The 15,000-nt window shown below is 55.4% G+C and overlaps 1 protein-coding gene across 4 annotated transcripts in view; it reads left to right on the top strand.

Annotated features, from left to right (window-relative positions):
- The window catches only part of LOC139241104 (histone deacetylase 4-like), a 188,035-nt gene that overhangs the window by 81,730 nt on the left and 91,305 nt on the right, over positions 1-15,000 (top strand). The gene's annotated exons all lie outside the window — the stretch shown is intronic.

A 15,000-nucleotide genomic window follows, 5' to 3' on the forward strand; every position in this document is an offset into this window, starting at 1 on the left:
CTGTCTCTCTCCCTCTCTCTCTCTGTCTCTCTCTCTCTCCCTCTCTCTGTGTGTCTCTCTCTCTCTGGCTCTCTCGCCCTCTTTCTGTCTCTCTCTCTGTCTCTCTCTCTCTCTCTCTGTCTCTCTCTCTGTCTCTCTCCCTCTCTCTGTCTCTCTCTCTCCCTCTCTGTCTCTCCCTCTCTCTCTCACGCTCCCTGTCTCTCTCTCTCTCTCTCCCTCTCTCCCTGTCTCTCTCTCTCTCTCCTTGTCTCTCTCTCTCTCTCTCTCACTATCTCTCTCCTTGTCTCTCCCTGTCTCTCTCTCTCTCCCTCTCTCCCTGTCTCTCTCTCTCTCTCTCTCAATTATACTACAATTATACAGGGCCCTGGTGAGACCACACCAGGAGTATTGTGTACAGTGTCGGTCTCCTTACCTAAGTAAGGATATACTTGCCATAGAGGGAGTGCAGCGAAGGTTCACCAGACTGGTTCCTGGGATGTGGGGGGATTGTCCTATGAGGAGAGATTGAGCAGACCGGGCCGATATTCTCTACAGTTTAGAAGAATGAGAGGTGATCTCGTTGAAACAGACCAGATTCTGAGGAGGATTGACAGGATAGATGCAGGGAGGGTGTTTCCCCCCGGGCTGGGGAGTCTAGAACCAGGGGTCACACAGTCTCAGTATAAGGGGTCGGCCATTTAGGACTGAGATGAGGAGGAATTTCTTCACTCAGAGGGGGGTGAATCTTTGGAATTCTCTGCCCCAGAGGGCTGTGGAGTCTCAGTTGTTGAGTATATTCAAGGCTGAGATCGATAGAGTTTTGGATATTGAGGGAATCGAGGGATATGGGGATCGGGCGGGAAAGTGGAGGTGAGGTCAAAGATCAGCCGTGATCGTATTAAATGGCGGAGCAGGCTCGAGGGGCCGAATGGCCGACTCCTGCTCCTGTTTCTTATGTTCTGTCACCTCTGAGTCAGAAGGTCATCGATTTGAGACCCCACTCCAGGGAATCAGCTCACAATCCAGGCCGACATTCAAAGTGTTGCTACAGTCGGAGGGGCAGTACTGAGGGAGCGCCGCACTGTCGGAGGGGCGGTACTGAGGGAGCGCCATACTGCGCTGTCGGAGGGGCAGTACTGAGGGAGCGCCGCACTGTCGGAGGGGCAGTACTGAGGGAGCGCCGCACTGTCGGAGGGGCAGTACTGAGGGAGTGCCGCACTGTCGGAGGAGCAGTACTGAGGGAGCGCCGAACTGCGCTGTCGGAGGGGCAGTACTGAGGGAGCGCCGCACTGTCGGAGGGGCAGTACTGAGGGAGTGCCGCACTGTCGGAGGGGCAGTACTGAGGGAGTGCCGCACTGTCGGAGGGGCAGTACTGAGGGAGTGCCGCACTGTCGGAGGGGCAGTACTGAGGGAGTGCCGCACTGTCGGAGGGGCAGTACTGAGGGAGCGCCGCACTGTCGCAGGGGCAGTACTGAGGGAGCGCCGCACTATCGGAGGGGCGGTACTGAGGGAGCGCTGCACTGTGCTGTCGGAGGGGCAGTACTGAGGGAGTGCCGCACTGTCGGAGGGGCGGTACTGAGGGAGTGCCGCACTGTCGGAGGGGCAGTACTGAGGGAGCGCTGCACTGTCGGAGGGGCGGTACTGAGGGAGTGCCGCACTGTCGGAGGGGCAGTACTGAGGGAGCGCTGCACTGTCGGAGGGGCGGTACTGAGGGAGCGCCGTACTGTCGGAGGGGCAGTACTGAGGGAGCCCATGCAGCAGAGCAGGTCTCCAGTCGTCCTGGTTAACCCTTGCCCCTGGACCGAGACCTCGCTCTGTCAAGCCCCGTGTGGTGGCTGGTGTACAACGGTCACCCCACGTTAAAACAATCCACCCACAGGCATCTTCCACCCTTCAGGATGTAGTTCGGGATCTGGAATACTGGGTCCTTCATTGAAACACACGTGAACTGATTGAACTCAGCCCTTTTTTGGCCGTGGATGTTTGATAACGAGCGTGGGACACAGAGGAATAGAAGCAGAAATATCTCGGCTGTTTTTCTGGCACGGGTACACTCGGTAATTGAGCGAGGTTTCGAGTGAGTCAGGACGTGGAGGGGGAAAAACTCGGGCAAGACATGAATCAAACGGCCGCTTACGCAAGTGTATTTTGAGGAAATGAGACTGTGCAGTATTAACATCCACATCAGTATCTCAACTAAGGTCCCCCAGATACATTCAGAAACGTCACGACTCAATTTCCCCTCTGCCACAGCCCGCAACACAACACCATCTCCCGGACGGACAAAGCCTCGATCTCAAAATTACCACCCTCCTCTTCATATCCCTCCATGGCCTCCTCGCCTCTCCCTATCTCTGTAACCTCCTCCAGCCCCAACACCCCTCCCTATCTCTGTAACCTCCTCCAGCCCCAACACCCCTCCCTATCTCTGTAACCTCCTCCAGCCCCTACACCCCTCCCTATCTCTGTAACCTCCTCCAGCCCCTACACCCCTCCCTATCTCTGTAACCCCCTCCAGCCCCGACACCCCTCCCTATCTCTGTAACCCCCTCCAGCCCCTACACCCCTCCCTATCTCTGTAACCTCCTCCAGCCCCTACACCCCTCCCTATCTCTGTAACCTCCTCCAGCCCTTACACCCTTCCCTATCTCTGTAACCTCCTCCAGCCCTTACACCCTTCCCTATCTCTGTAACCTCCTCCAGCCCCTACACCCCTCCCTATCTCTGTAACCTCCTCCAGCCCCAACACTCCTCCCTATCTCTGTAACCTCCTCCAGCCTCTACACTCCTCCCTATCTCTGTAACCTCCTCCAGCCCCTACACCCCTCCCTATCTCTGTAACCTCCTCCAGCCCCTACACCCCTCCCTATCTCTGTAACCTCCTCCAGCCCCCTACACTCCTCCCTTTCTCTGTAACCTCTTCCAGCCCCGACACCGCGAAGGGATAAGGAGGTGTCGGGGTTGGAGGAGGTTACAGAGATAGGGAGGGGTGTAAGGGCTGGAGGAGGTTACAGAGATAGGGAATAGTGTAAGGGGCTGGAGGAGGTTACAGAGATAGGGAGGGGTGTAGGGGCTGGAGGAGGTTACAGAGATAGGGAGAGGGCGGGGGCCATGGAGGGATTTGTAAACAAGGATGATAATTTTGAAATCGAGGCATTGCTTAACCGGGAGCCAATGTAGGTCAGTGAGCACAGGGGGTGATGGGTGAGCGGGACTCGGTGCGAGTTACGACACGGGGCAGCGAGCACAGGGGGTGATGGGTGAGTGGGACTCGGTGCGAGTTAGGACACGGGGTCTGTGAGCACAGGGGGTGATGGGTGAGTGGGACTCGGTGCGAGTTAGGACACGGGGCAGTGAGCACAGGGGGTGATGGGTGAGTGGGACTCGGTGTGAGTTAGGACATGGGGCACAGGGGGTGATGGGTGAGTGGGACTCGGTGCGAGTTAGGACACGGGGGCAGTGAGCACAGGGGGTGATGGGTGAGTGGGACTCGGTGCGAGTTAGGACACGGGGCAGTGAGCACAGGGGGTGATGGGTGAGCGGGACTCGGTGCGAGTTAGGACACGGGAGGCAGCCGAGTTTTGGATCACCTCCAGTTTACGTCGTGTAGAATGTGGGAGGCCGGCCAGGAGTGCGTTGGAATAGTCAAGTCTGGAGGTAACGGGGGCAGGGATGAGGGCTTCAGTAGCGGATGAGCTGAGGCAGGTGGTGGAGACGGGCGATGTTACGGAGGGTGGAAACAGACACTTTTGGCGTTGAAGAGGAGATGTGGTTGGAAAATAATTTCAGGGTCAAATATGTCACCCAACGGGAACTCATGGGAGAGCTCAATCCTTTGGCCTCTCACCGAACAATGGGGCTTTCCAACATTCCAATAAAGTGAAGCAAATAACTTTCGTTGACGTCAGAGGGTGGGGGAGGGGTGAGTTAGAAGGCCCTCTGCCATTTCTTTCTCTTTAGCTTCAATGAACGGGGAGTTCACTGCAGGTGGTTCTCTCCATACTGTAAACCTCTGCACCTCCGACAGTGCGGCACTCCCTCAGTACTGCCCCCCCGACAGTGCGGCACTCCCTCAGTACTGCCCCCCCGACAGTGCGGCACTCCCTCAGTACTGCCCCTCCGACAGTGCGGCACTCCATCAGTACTGCCCCTCCGACAGTGCGGCACTCCCTCAGTACTGTCCCTCCGACAGTGCGGCACTCCCTCAGTACTGCCCCTCCGACAGTGCGGCACTCCCTCAGTACTGCCCCTCCGACAGTGCGGCACTCCATCAGTACTGCCCCTCCGACAGTGCGGCACTCCCTCAGTACTGTCCCTCCGACAGTGCGGAGCTCCCTCAGTACTGCCCCTCCGACAGCGCAGTACGGCACTCCCTCAGTACTGCCCCTTCGACAGTGCGGCACTCTCTCAGTACTGCCCCCCCGACAGTGCGGCACTCCCTCAGTACTGCCCCCCCGACAGTGCGGCACTCCCTCAGTACTGCCCCTCCGACAGTGCGGCACTCCCTCAGTACTGCCCCTCCGACAGTGCGGCACTCCCTCAGTACTGCCCCTCCGACAGTGCGGCACTCCCTCAGTACTGCCCCTCCGACAGTGCGGGGCTCCCTCAGTACTGCCCCTCCGACAGTGCGGCACTCCCTCAGTACTGCCCCTCCGACAGTACGGCACTCCCTCAGTACTGCCCCTCCAACAGCGCAGTACGGCACTCCCTCAGTACTGCCCCTCCGACAGTGCGGCACTCCCTCAGTACTGCCCCTCCGACAGTACGGCACTCCCTCAGTACTGCCCCTCCGACAGTACGGCGCTCCCTCAGCACTGCACCGTTGAGTGGGACTCGAACACACAACCTGCTGACTCAGAGGCACGGGTCTGGTGACCACTGAGCCAGTGGCCCACCGTGAACGGAGATGCGTGGGGGGCTGGGTGCTGGAGAGTTGTTGGGGAAATTAAGACGCCCGATGTCATTACCGATTGGCGAATGGAGACCTGTGTCTCAATCTGGCCCCTGACACCCCACACAGAACCGACAAACGTTTGCTGCTCCATGATTTGCCTGTTCCCACGACATTCGGTGAAGATTGTGAGGGCGGGGTGCAGAGTTTGTCGAGTTCAGACAAACCTGTTGAATTCGAGACAGGGTTAAACCGAGAGACAAAAGGCTCGAACAGGTAAATGTCTCCTTGTCCCAGAAGGATGGGCCCGAGGGAATCTGGCTAAGGTCCATTTTTTTTTCGGGAGTCTGTGTGCGTGAACACCCTTTTCTGTTCTATAAATAGCCACAGCGCTGCTCGCTTGATGTTAACCCTTTCCATCCATGGCCAGTCTCGGAGAACTGCAACGTTTGTTGGAGAGGAGATACCAAGGTTCGAACATCACTGTGTAAAGGGGAGGGGAGTTGTATTGGTGGTGTGCGCGTGGAGGAACTGCAGACGTGTTGGAGTTGGGGGAAATAAGATACATCACCCCCTCTCTGCACCCTCCACGCCCCAGCTCAGCTCATCCGCTGCTGAAGCCCTCATCCCTGCCCCCGTTACCTCCAGACTTGACTATTCCAACGCGCTGCGCTCCTGGCCGGCCTCCCACATTCTACCCGACGTAAACTAGAGGTGATCCAAAACTCGGCTGCCCCCCCCCGTGTCCTAACTCGCACCGAGTCCCGCTCACCCATCACCCCCTGTGCTCACTGCCCCCGTGTCCTAACTCGCACCGAGTCCCACTCACCCATCACCCCCTGTGCTCACTGACCCCGTGTCCTAACTCGCACCGAGTCCCACTCACCCATCACCCCCTGTGCTCACTGCCCCGTGTCCTAACTCGTACCCAGTCCCACTCACCCATCACCCCCTGTGCTCACTGCCCCCGTGTCCTAACTCGCACCGAGTCCCACTCACCCATCACCCCCTGTGCTCACTGACCCCGTGTCCTAACTCACACCCAGTCCCACTCACCCATCACCCCCTGTGCTCACTGCCCCATGTCCTAACTCACACCCAGTCCCACTCACCCATCACCCCCTGTGCTCACTGCCCCATGTCCTAACTCGCACCGAGTCCCACTCACCCATCACCCCCTGTGCTCACTGCCCCGTGTCCTAACTCGTACCCAGTCCCACTCACCCATCACCCCCTGTGCTCACTGCCCCCGTGTCCTAACTCGCACCCAGTCCCACTCACCCATCACCCCCTGTGCTCACTGCCCCGTGTCCTAACTCGCACCGAGTCCCGCTCACCCATCACCCCCCGTGCTCACTGTCCCCGTGTCCTAACTCGCACCGAGTCCCGCTCACCTATCACCCCCTGTGCTCACTGCCCCGTGTCCTAACTTGCACCGAGTCCCACTCACCCATCACCCCCTATGCTCGCTGACCTACATTGGCTCCCGGTTAAGCAATGCCTCAATTTCAAAATTCTCATCCTTGTTTACAAATCTCTCCATGGCCCCTACATCCTTCCCTATCTCTGTAACCCCCTCCAGCCCCTACACCCCTCCCTATCTCTGTAACCTCCTCCAGCCCCTACGCCCCTCCCTATCTCTGTAACCTCCTCCAGCCCCCTACACCCCTCCTTATCTCTGTAACCTCCTCCAGCCCCCTACACCCCTCCCTATCTCTGTAACCCCCTCCAGCCCCTACACCCCTCCCTATCTCTGTAACCTCCTCCAGCCCCCTACACCCCTCCCTATTTCTGTAACCTCCTCCAACCCCACACCCCTCCAAGATCTCTGTGCTCCTCCAATTCTGCCCTCTTGTGCATCTGCTGATTATAATCGCTCCACCATCGGTGGCCGTGCCTTCAGCTGCCTGGGCCCCAAGCTCTGGAACTCCCTCCCTAAACCTCTTCACCTCTCTCTCTCTCTCCTCCTTTAAGAGTTTTTTGAGGATGTAACTAGCAGAGTGGACAAGGGAGAACCAGTGGATGTGGTGTATTTGGACTTTCAAAAGGCTTTTGACAAGGTCCCACACAAGAGATTGGTGTGCAAAATTAAAGCACATGGTATTAGGGGATATTGTACTGACGTGGATAGAGAACTGGTTGGCAGACAGGAAGCAGAGAGTCGGGATAAACGGGTCCTTTTCAGAATGGCAGGCAGTGACTAGTGGGGTGCCGCAGGGCTCAGTGCTGGGACCCCAGCTATTTACAATATACATTAATGATTTAGACGAAGGAATTGAGTGTAATATCTCCAAGTTTGCAGATGACACTAAGCTGGGTGGCGGTGTGAGCTGTGAGGGGGATGCTAAGAGGCTGCAGGGTGACTTGGACAGGTTAGGTGAGTGGGCAAATGCATGGCAGATGCAGTATAATGTGGATAAATGTGAGGTTATCCACTTTGCTGGCAAAAACAGGAAGGCAGAATATTATCAGAATGGTGACAGATTAGGAAAAGGGGAGGTGCAACGAGACCTGGGTGTCATGGTACATCAGTCATTGAAGGTTGGCATGCAGGTACAGCAGGCGGTGAAGAAGGCAAATGGTATGTTGGCCTTCATAGCGAGGGGATTTGAGTATAGGAGCAGGGAGGTCTTACTGCAGTTGTACAGGGCCTTGGTGAGACCACACCTGGAATATTGTGTTCAGTTTTGGTCTCCTAATCTGAGGAAGGACATTCTTGCTATTGAGGGAGTGCAGCGAAGGTTCACCAGACTGATTCCCGGGATGGCAGGACTGACATATGAAGAAAGACTGGATCGACTAGGCTTATATTCACTGGAGTTGAGAAGAATGAGAGGGGATCTCATAGAAACATGTAAAATTCTGACGGGTCTGGACAGGTTAGATGCAGGAAGAATGTTCCCGATGTTGGGGAAGTCCAGAACCAGGGGTTACAGTCTAAGGATAAGGGGTAAGCCATTTAGGACCGAGATGAGGAGAAACTCCTTCACTCAGAGAATTGTGAACCTGTGGAATTCTCTACCACAGAAAGTTGTTGGGGCCAGTTCGTTGGATATATTCAAAAGGGAGTTAGATGTGACCCTTACGGCTAAAGGGATCAAGGGGTATGGAGAGAAAGCAGGAATGGGGTACTGAGGGAGTGATGAGCCATGATCATATTGAATGGTGGTGCAGGCTCGAAGGGCCGAATGGCCTGCTCCTGCACCTATTTTCCATGTTTCTATATATCTCATATCTTTTGGTCCGTAATGTCTCCTTATGTGGCTCGCAATGAAATTCTTTCTGATTTAAGCTCCTGTGACACGCCCTGGGACATGTTACGGTGTTAACGGTGCTGTATAAATGGGGGGTGGGGAAATTTGGTGTCGTGCACAGTGGGGTGATAAGTGGGGGAAGGGAAGAGAGGGAGAGGGAGAGGGGAGTGGAGAGAGGAGAGCAGGAAAGAGAGGTGAGAGGCAGACTGGAGATAATGGGTGGGGGAAAGGGAGATGGGGAGAGCGGGAGAAGGAATGATTGATGAGCTTCAGAAAGATCGGCTGAAGATCGAAGGTCGACGGGAATCCTGACAACAATTACTCAATTTCTTGTGAGAGGCTGGAATTGGCTCCTCGGGTGAAATATAAGCTTATCACATCCCCACTGACACCCAGACGTAGAATCTCAGCAATGGCTCAATGAGGAGCTTTCTCTCTCGCTCGCTCTCAAACCTGGGTCAGAAGGCCATGGGGTTGGAGTTGCCTACTCCAGACACCCGAGCCCCATAATCCAGGCCGTCACTACCCGGTTGAAGTCCTGAGGGAGCGCCGTACTGTCGGAGGGGCAGTACTGAGGGAGCGCCGTACTGTCGGAGGGGCGGTACTGAGGGAGTGCCGTACTGTCGGAGGGGCGGTACTGAGGGAGCGCCGCACTGTCGGAGGGGCGGTACTGAGGGAGTGCCGTACTGTCGGAGGGGCGGTACTGAGGGAGTGCCGTACTGTCAGAGGGGCGGTACTGAGGGAGCGCCGCACTGTTGGAGGGGCAGTATTGAGGGAGCGCCGCACTGTTGGAGGGGCGGTACTGAGGGAGCGCCGCACTGTTGGAGGGGCGGTACTGAGGGAGCGGCGTACTGTCGGAGGGGTCGTCTTTCAAATGAGACGTTAAACCGAGGCCCCTGTCTGCTCTCTCGGGTGGATGTAAAAGATCCCACGGCCACTATTTGGAAGAAGAGCAGGGGGAGTTCTCCCCGGTGTCCTGGGGCCAATATTTATCCCTCGACCAACATCACTAAAACAGACGATCTGGATCATTATCACATGGCTGTGTGTGGGAGCTTGCTGTGCACAAATCGTCTGCAACATTTCCCACATTAGAAGAGAGAATGTATGTGTGTGTGTGTGTGTGTGTGTGTGTGTGTGTGTGTGTGTGAGAGAGTGTGAGAGAAAGTGTGTGTATGAGAGAGAATGTGAGTGAGTGAGTGAGTGTGTGTGTGTGAGTGGGAGAGAGAGAGTGAGAGAGTGAGTGTGTGTGTATGTGAGAGAGAGTGTGTGCATGTGTAAGAGTGTATGTGTGAGAGAGAGAGTGTGAGAGTATGTGAAAGTGTGTGAGAGAGTGTGTGTGTGTGTGTGAGAGAGAGAGAGAGTGAGAGAGTGTGTATATGAGAGAGAGTGTGTGTGTGAGAGAGAGAGTGTGAGAGTATGTAAGAGTGTGTGTGTGAGTGAGAGAGTGTGAGTGTGTGTGTGAGAGAGAGTGTGAGTGAGTGAGTGTGTATGTGTGTGTGTGTGTGAGAGAGAGAGAGTGTGAGTGAGTGAGTGTGTATGTGTGTGTGTGAGAGAGAGTGTGAGTGAGTGAGTGTGTGTGTATGTGAGAGAGAGTGTGTGCATGTGTAAGAGTGTGTGTGTGAGTGTGTGTGTGAGAGAGTGAGTGTGTGTGTGAGAGAGAGTGTGAGTGAGTGAGTGTGTATGTGTGTGTGTGAGAGAGAGAGTGTGAGTGAGTGTGAGGGAGAATGTGAGTGAGTGTGTATGTGTGTGTGTGAGAGAGAGTGTGAGTGAGTGAGTGTGTGTGTATGTGAGAGAGAGTGTGTGCATGTGTAAGTGTGTGTGTGTGTGAGAGTGTGTGTGTGAGAGAGAGAGAGTGTGAGTGTGTGTGTGAGAGAGTGAGTGTGTGTGTGAGAGAGAGTGTGAGTGAGTGAGTGTGTATGTGTGTGTGTGAGAGAGAGAGTGTGAGTGTGAGTGAGTGTGAGGGAGAGTGTGAGTGAGTGTGTATGTGTGTGTGTGAGAGAGAGTGTGAGTGAGTGAGTGTGTGTGTATGTGAGAGAGAGTGTGTGCATGTGTAAGTGTGTGTGTGTGTGAGAGTGTGTGTGTGAGAGAGAGAGAGTGTGAGTGTGTGTGTGAGAGAGAGAGAGTGTGTGTGTGTGTATGTGAGAGAGAGTGTGTGCATGTGTAAGTGTGTGTGTGTGTGAGAGTGTGTGTGTGAGAGAGAGAGAGTGTGAGTGTGTGTGTGAGAGAGAGAGAGAGTGTGTGTGTGTGTTTGAGTCTGAGTGTAAATTCTGCAGGTCTGTGTTGTACTGGTGCCAGCAAATTAAATAACATGTTCAGAATAACACAATTAGAACTCGCCTTCTACTTCCCCTGTTCTTGCGATATATATAGAGCGAGTTAACCGCACGTCTGGATTTCACAATCAACGTGTAAACTAATCGCTTCGACACGACAAGCTGTTCCAAGCCGCAGTGACAGGAAGAGGATCTTTCTCAAACTGCTCTGGTGATGATCTCAGTCTCTAAAGGAACTTTACATTTCCTGTCCTAGCTCACACTCCAGCTCACACTTACCGACATCTTACACAGCCAGCAATCAGAGTCACAAATACCTCCACAACACGGGTTAGATACAGAGTAAAGCTCCCTCTGCACTGTCCCATCAAACACTCCCAGGGCAGGTACAGGGGGTTAGATACAGAGTAAAGCTCCCTCTGCACTGTCCCATCAAACACTCCCAGGGCAGGTACAGGGGGTTAGATACAGAGTAAAGCTCCCTCTACACTGTCCCATCAAATACTCCCAGGGCAGGTACAGGGGGTTAGATACAGAGTAAAGCTCCCTCTACACTGTCCCATCAAACACTCCCAGGGCAGGTACAGCACGGGGTTAGATACAGAGTAAAGCTCCCTCTACACTGTCCCATCAAACACTCCCAGGGCAGGTACAGCACGGGGTTAGATACAGAGTAAAGCTCCCTCTACACTGTCCCATCAAACACTCCCAGGGACCACCCTTGTCCCACACATACCCGCCTGAATTCTCCCTCAGAACCCGGCCATTAGATGTGCAATGTCACACACCCCCCCTCCCCCTCCGCTATTGCCTCATTTCCAGTTAAAGTTTTTATATAGATCGCGCTGTGCGAGTTACGAAATCAATTCTGAATTGCAAACTGTGTGCTTGTTCCCTTTCTGTCTTACACCATTCCACTTTAACACCTCCTGCTCGCCCTCAGTAACTTACAGCAGCTTGACTCAGTACTGAGGGAGTGCCGCACTGTCGGAGGGGCAGTACTGAGGGAGTGCCGCACTGTCGGAGGGGCAGTACTGAGGGAGCGCCGCACTGTCTGAGGGGCGGTACTGAGGGAGCGCCGCACTGTCGGAGGGGCAGTACTGAGGGAGTGCCGCACTGTCGGAGGGGCAGTACTGAGGGAGTGCCGCACTGTCGGAGGGGCAGTACTGAGGGAGCGCCGCACTGTCGGAGGGGCAGTACTGAGGGAGCGCCGCACTGTCGGAGGGGCAGTACTGAGGGAGCGCCGCACTGTCGGAGGGGCAGTACTGAGGGAGCCCCGCACTGTCGGAGGGGCAGTACTGAGGGAGCACCGCACTGTCGGAGGGGCAGTACTGAGGGAGCGCCGCACTGTCGGAGGGGCGGTACTGAGGGAGCGCCGCACTGTCGGAGGGGCAGTACTGAGGGAGCGCCGCACTGTCGGAGGGGCAGTACTGAGTACGTTAATGATTTAGACGAGGGGATTAAATGTAGCCTCTCCAAATTTTCGGATGACACTAAGCTGGGTGGCGGTGTGATCTGTGAGCAGGATGCTAAGAGGCTGCAGGGTGACTTGGACAGGTTAGGTGAGTGGGCAAATGCATGGCAGATGCAGTATAATGTGGATAAATGTGAGGTTATCCACTTTGGTGGTAAAAACAGAGAGACAGAATATTATCTGAATGGTGACAGATTAGGAAAAGGGGAGGTGCAACGAGACCTGGGTGTCATGGTACATCAGTCATTGAAAGTTGGCATGCAGGTACAGCAGGCGGTGAAGAAGGCAAATGGTATGTTGGCCTTCGTAGCGAGGGGATTTGAGTATAGGAGCAGGGAGGTCGTACTGCAGTTGTACAGGGCGTTGGTGAGGCCTCACCTGGAGTATTGTGTTCAGTTTTGGTCTCCTAATCTGAGGAAGGACGTTCTTGCTATTGAGGGAGTGCAGCGAAGGTTCACCAGACTGATTCCCGGGATGGTGGGACTGACCCATCAAGAAAGACTGGATCGACTAGGCTTATATTCACTGGAGTTCAGAAGAATGAGAGGGGATCTCATAGAAACGTTTAAAATTCTGACGGGTTGAGATAGGTTAGATGCAGGAAGAATGTTCCCGATATTGGGGAAGTCCAGAACCAGGGGTCACAGTCTAAGGATAAGGGGTAAGCCATTTAGGACCGAGATGAGGAGAAACTTCTTCACCCAGAGAGTGGTGAACCTGTGGAATTCTCTACCACAGAAGGTTGTTGAGGCCAATTCACTAAATATATTCAAAAATGAGTTAGATGTAGTCTTTACTACTAGGGGGATCAAGGGGTATGGCGAGAGAGCAGGAATGGGGTACTGAAGTTTCATGTTCAGCCATGAACTCATTGAATGGTGGTGCAGGCTCGAAGGGCTGAATGGCCTACTCCTGCACCTATTTTCTATGTTTCTATTTTGTATGAGGGAGCACCGCACTGTCAGAGGGGCAGTACTGAGGGAGTGTCGGAGTGGCAGTACTGAGGGAGCGCCGCACTGTCGGAGGGGCAGTACTGAGGGAGCACCGCACTGTCGGAGGGGCAGTACTGAGGGAGCGCCGCACTGTCGGAGGGGCAGTACTGAGGGAGCGCCGCACTGTCGGAGGGGCAGTACTGAGGGAGCACCGCACTGTCGGAGGGGCAGTACTGAGGGAGCGCCGCACTGGCGGAGGGGCAATACTGAGGGGGGGCAGTACTGAGGGAGCGCCGCACTGTCTGAGGGGCGGTACTGAGGGAGCGCCGCACTGTCGGAGGGGCAGTACTGAGGGAGTGCCGCACTGTCGGAGGGGCAGTACTGAGGGAGTGCCGCACTGTCGGAGGGGCAGTACTGAGGGAGCGCCGCACTGTCGGAGGGGCAGTACTGAGGGAGCGCCGCACTGTCGGAGGGGCAGTACTGAGGGAGCGCCGCACTGTCGGAGGGGCAGTACTGAGGGAGCCCCGCACTGTCGGAGGGGCAGTACTGAGGGAGCACCGCACTGTCGGAGGGGCGGTACTGAGGGAGCACCGCACTGTCGGAGGGGCAGTACTGAGGGAGTGCCGCACTGTCGGAGGGGCGGTACTGAGGGAGCCCCGCACTGTCGGAGGGGCAGTACTGAGGGAGTGCCGTACTGTCGGAGGGGCAGTACTGAGGGAGCGCCGCACTGTCGGAGGGGCAGTACTGAGGGAGCGCCGCACTGTCGGAGGGGCGGTACTGAGGGAGCGCCGCACTGTCGGAGGGGCAGTACTGAGGGAGCGCCGCACTGTCGGAGGGGCAGTACTGAGTACGTTAATGATTTAGACGAGGGGATTAAATGTAGCCTCTCCAAATTTTCGGATGACACTAAGCTGGGTGGCGGTGTGAGCTGTGAGGAGGATGCTAAGAGGCTGCAGGGTGACTTGGACAGGTTAGGTGAGTGGGCAAATACATGGCAGATGCAGTATAATGTGGATAAATGTGAGGTTATCCACTTTGGTGGTAAAAACAGAGAGACAGAATATTATCTGAATGGTGACAGATTAGGAAAAGGGGAGGTGCAACGAGACCTGGGTGTCATGGTACATCAGTCATTGAAAGTTGGCATGCAGGTACAGCAGGCGGTGAAGAAGGCAAATGGTATGTTGGCCTTCGTAGCGAGGGGATTTGAGTATAGGAGCAGGGAGGTCGTACTGCAGTTGTACAGGGCGTTGGTGAGGCCTCACCTGGAATATTGTGTTCAGTTTTGGTCTCCTAATCTGAGGAAGGACGTTCTTGCTATTGAGGGAGTGCAGCGAAGGTTCACCAGACTGATTCCCGGGATGGTGGGACTGACCCATCAAGAAAGACTGGATCGACTAGGCTTATATTCACTGGAGTTCAGAAGAATGAGAGGGGATCTCATAGAAACGTTTAAAATTCTGACGGGTTGAGATAGGTTAGATGCAGGAAGAATGTTCCCGATATTGGGGAAGTCCAGAACCAGGGGTCACAGTCTAAGGATAAGGGGTAAGCCATTTAGGACCGAGATGAGGAGAAACTTCTTCACCCAGAGAGTGGTGAACCTGTGGAATTCTCTACCACAGAAGGTTGTTGAGGCCAATTCACTAAATATATTCAAAAATGAGTTAGATGTAGTCTTTACTACTAGGGGGATCAAGGGGTATGGCGAGAGAGCAGGAATGGGGTACTGAAGTTTCATGTTCAGCCATGAACTCATTGAATGGTGGTGCAGGCTCGAAGGGCTGAATGGCCTGCTCCTGCTCCTATTTTCTATGTTTCTATTTTGTATGAGGGAGCACCGCACTGTCAGAGGGGCAGTACTGAGGGAGTGTCGGAGTGGCAGTACTGAGGGAGCGCCGCACTGTCGGAGGGGCAGTACTGAGGGAGCACCGCACTGTCGGAGGGGCAGTACTGAGGGAGCGCCGCACTGTCGGAGGGGCAGTACTGAGGGAGTGCCGCACTGTCGGAGGGGCAGTACTGAGGGAGCACCGCACTGTCGCAGGGGCAGTACTGAGGGAGCACCGCACTGTCGGAGGGGCAGTACTGAGGGAGCGCCGCACTGTCGGAGGGGCAGTACTGAGGGCGCACCGCACTGTCGGAGGGGCAGTACTGAGGGCGCGCCGCACTGGCGGAGGGGCAGTACTGAGGGCGC

This window comes from Pristiophorus japonicus, chromosome Y (assembly GCF_044704955.1).
Source record: "Pristiophorus japonicus isolate sPriJap1 chromosome Y, sPriJap1.hap1, whole genome shotgun sequence".
Taxonomy (NCBI): domain Eukaryota; kingdom Metazoa; phylum Chordata; class Chondrichthyes; family Pristiophoridae; genus Pristiophorus; species Pristiophorus japonicus.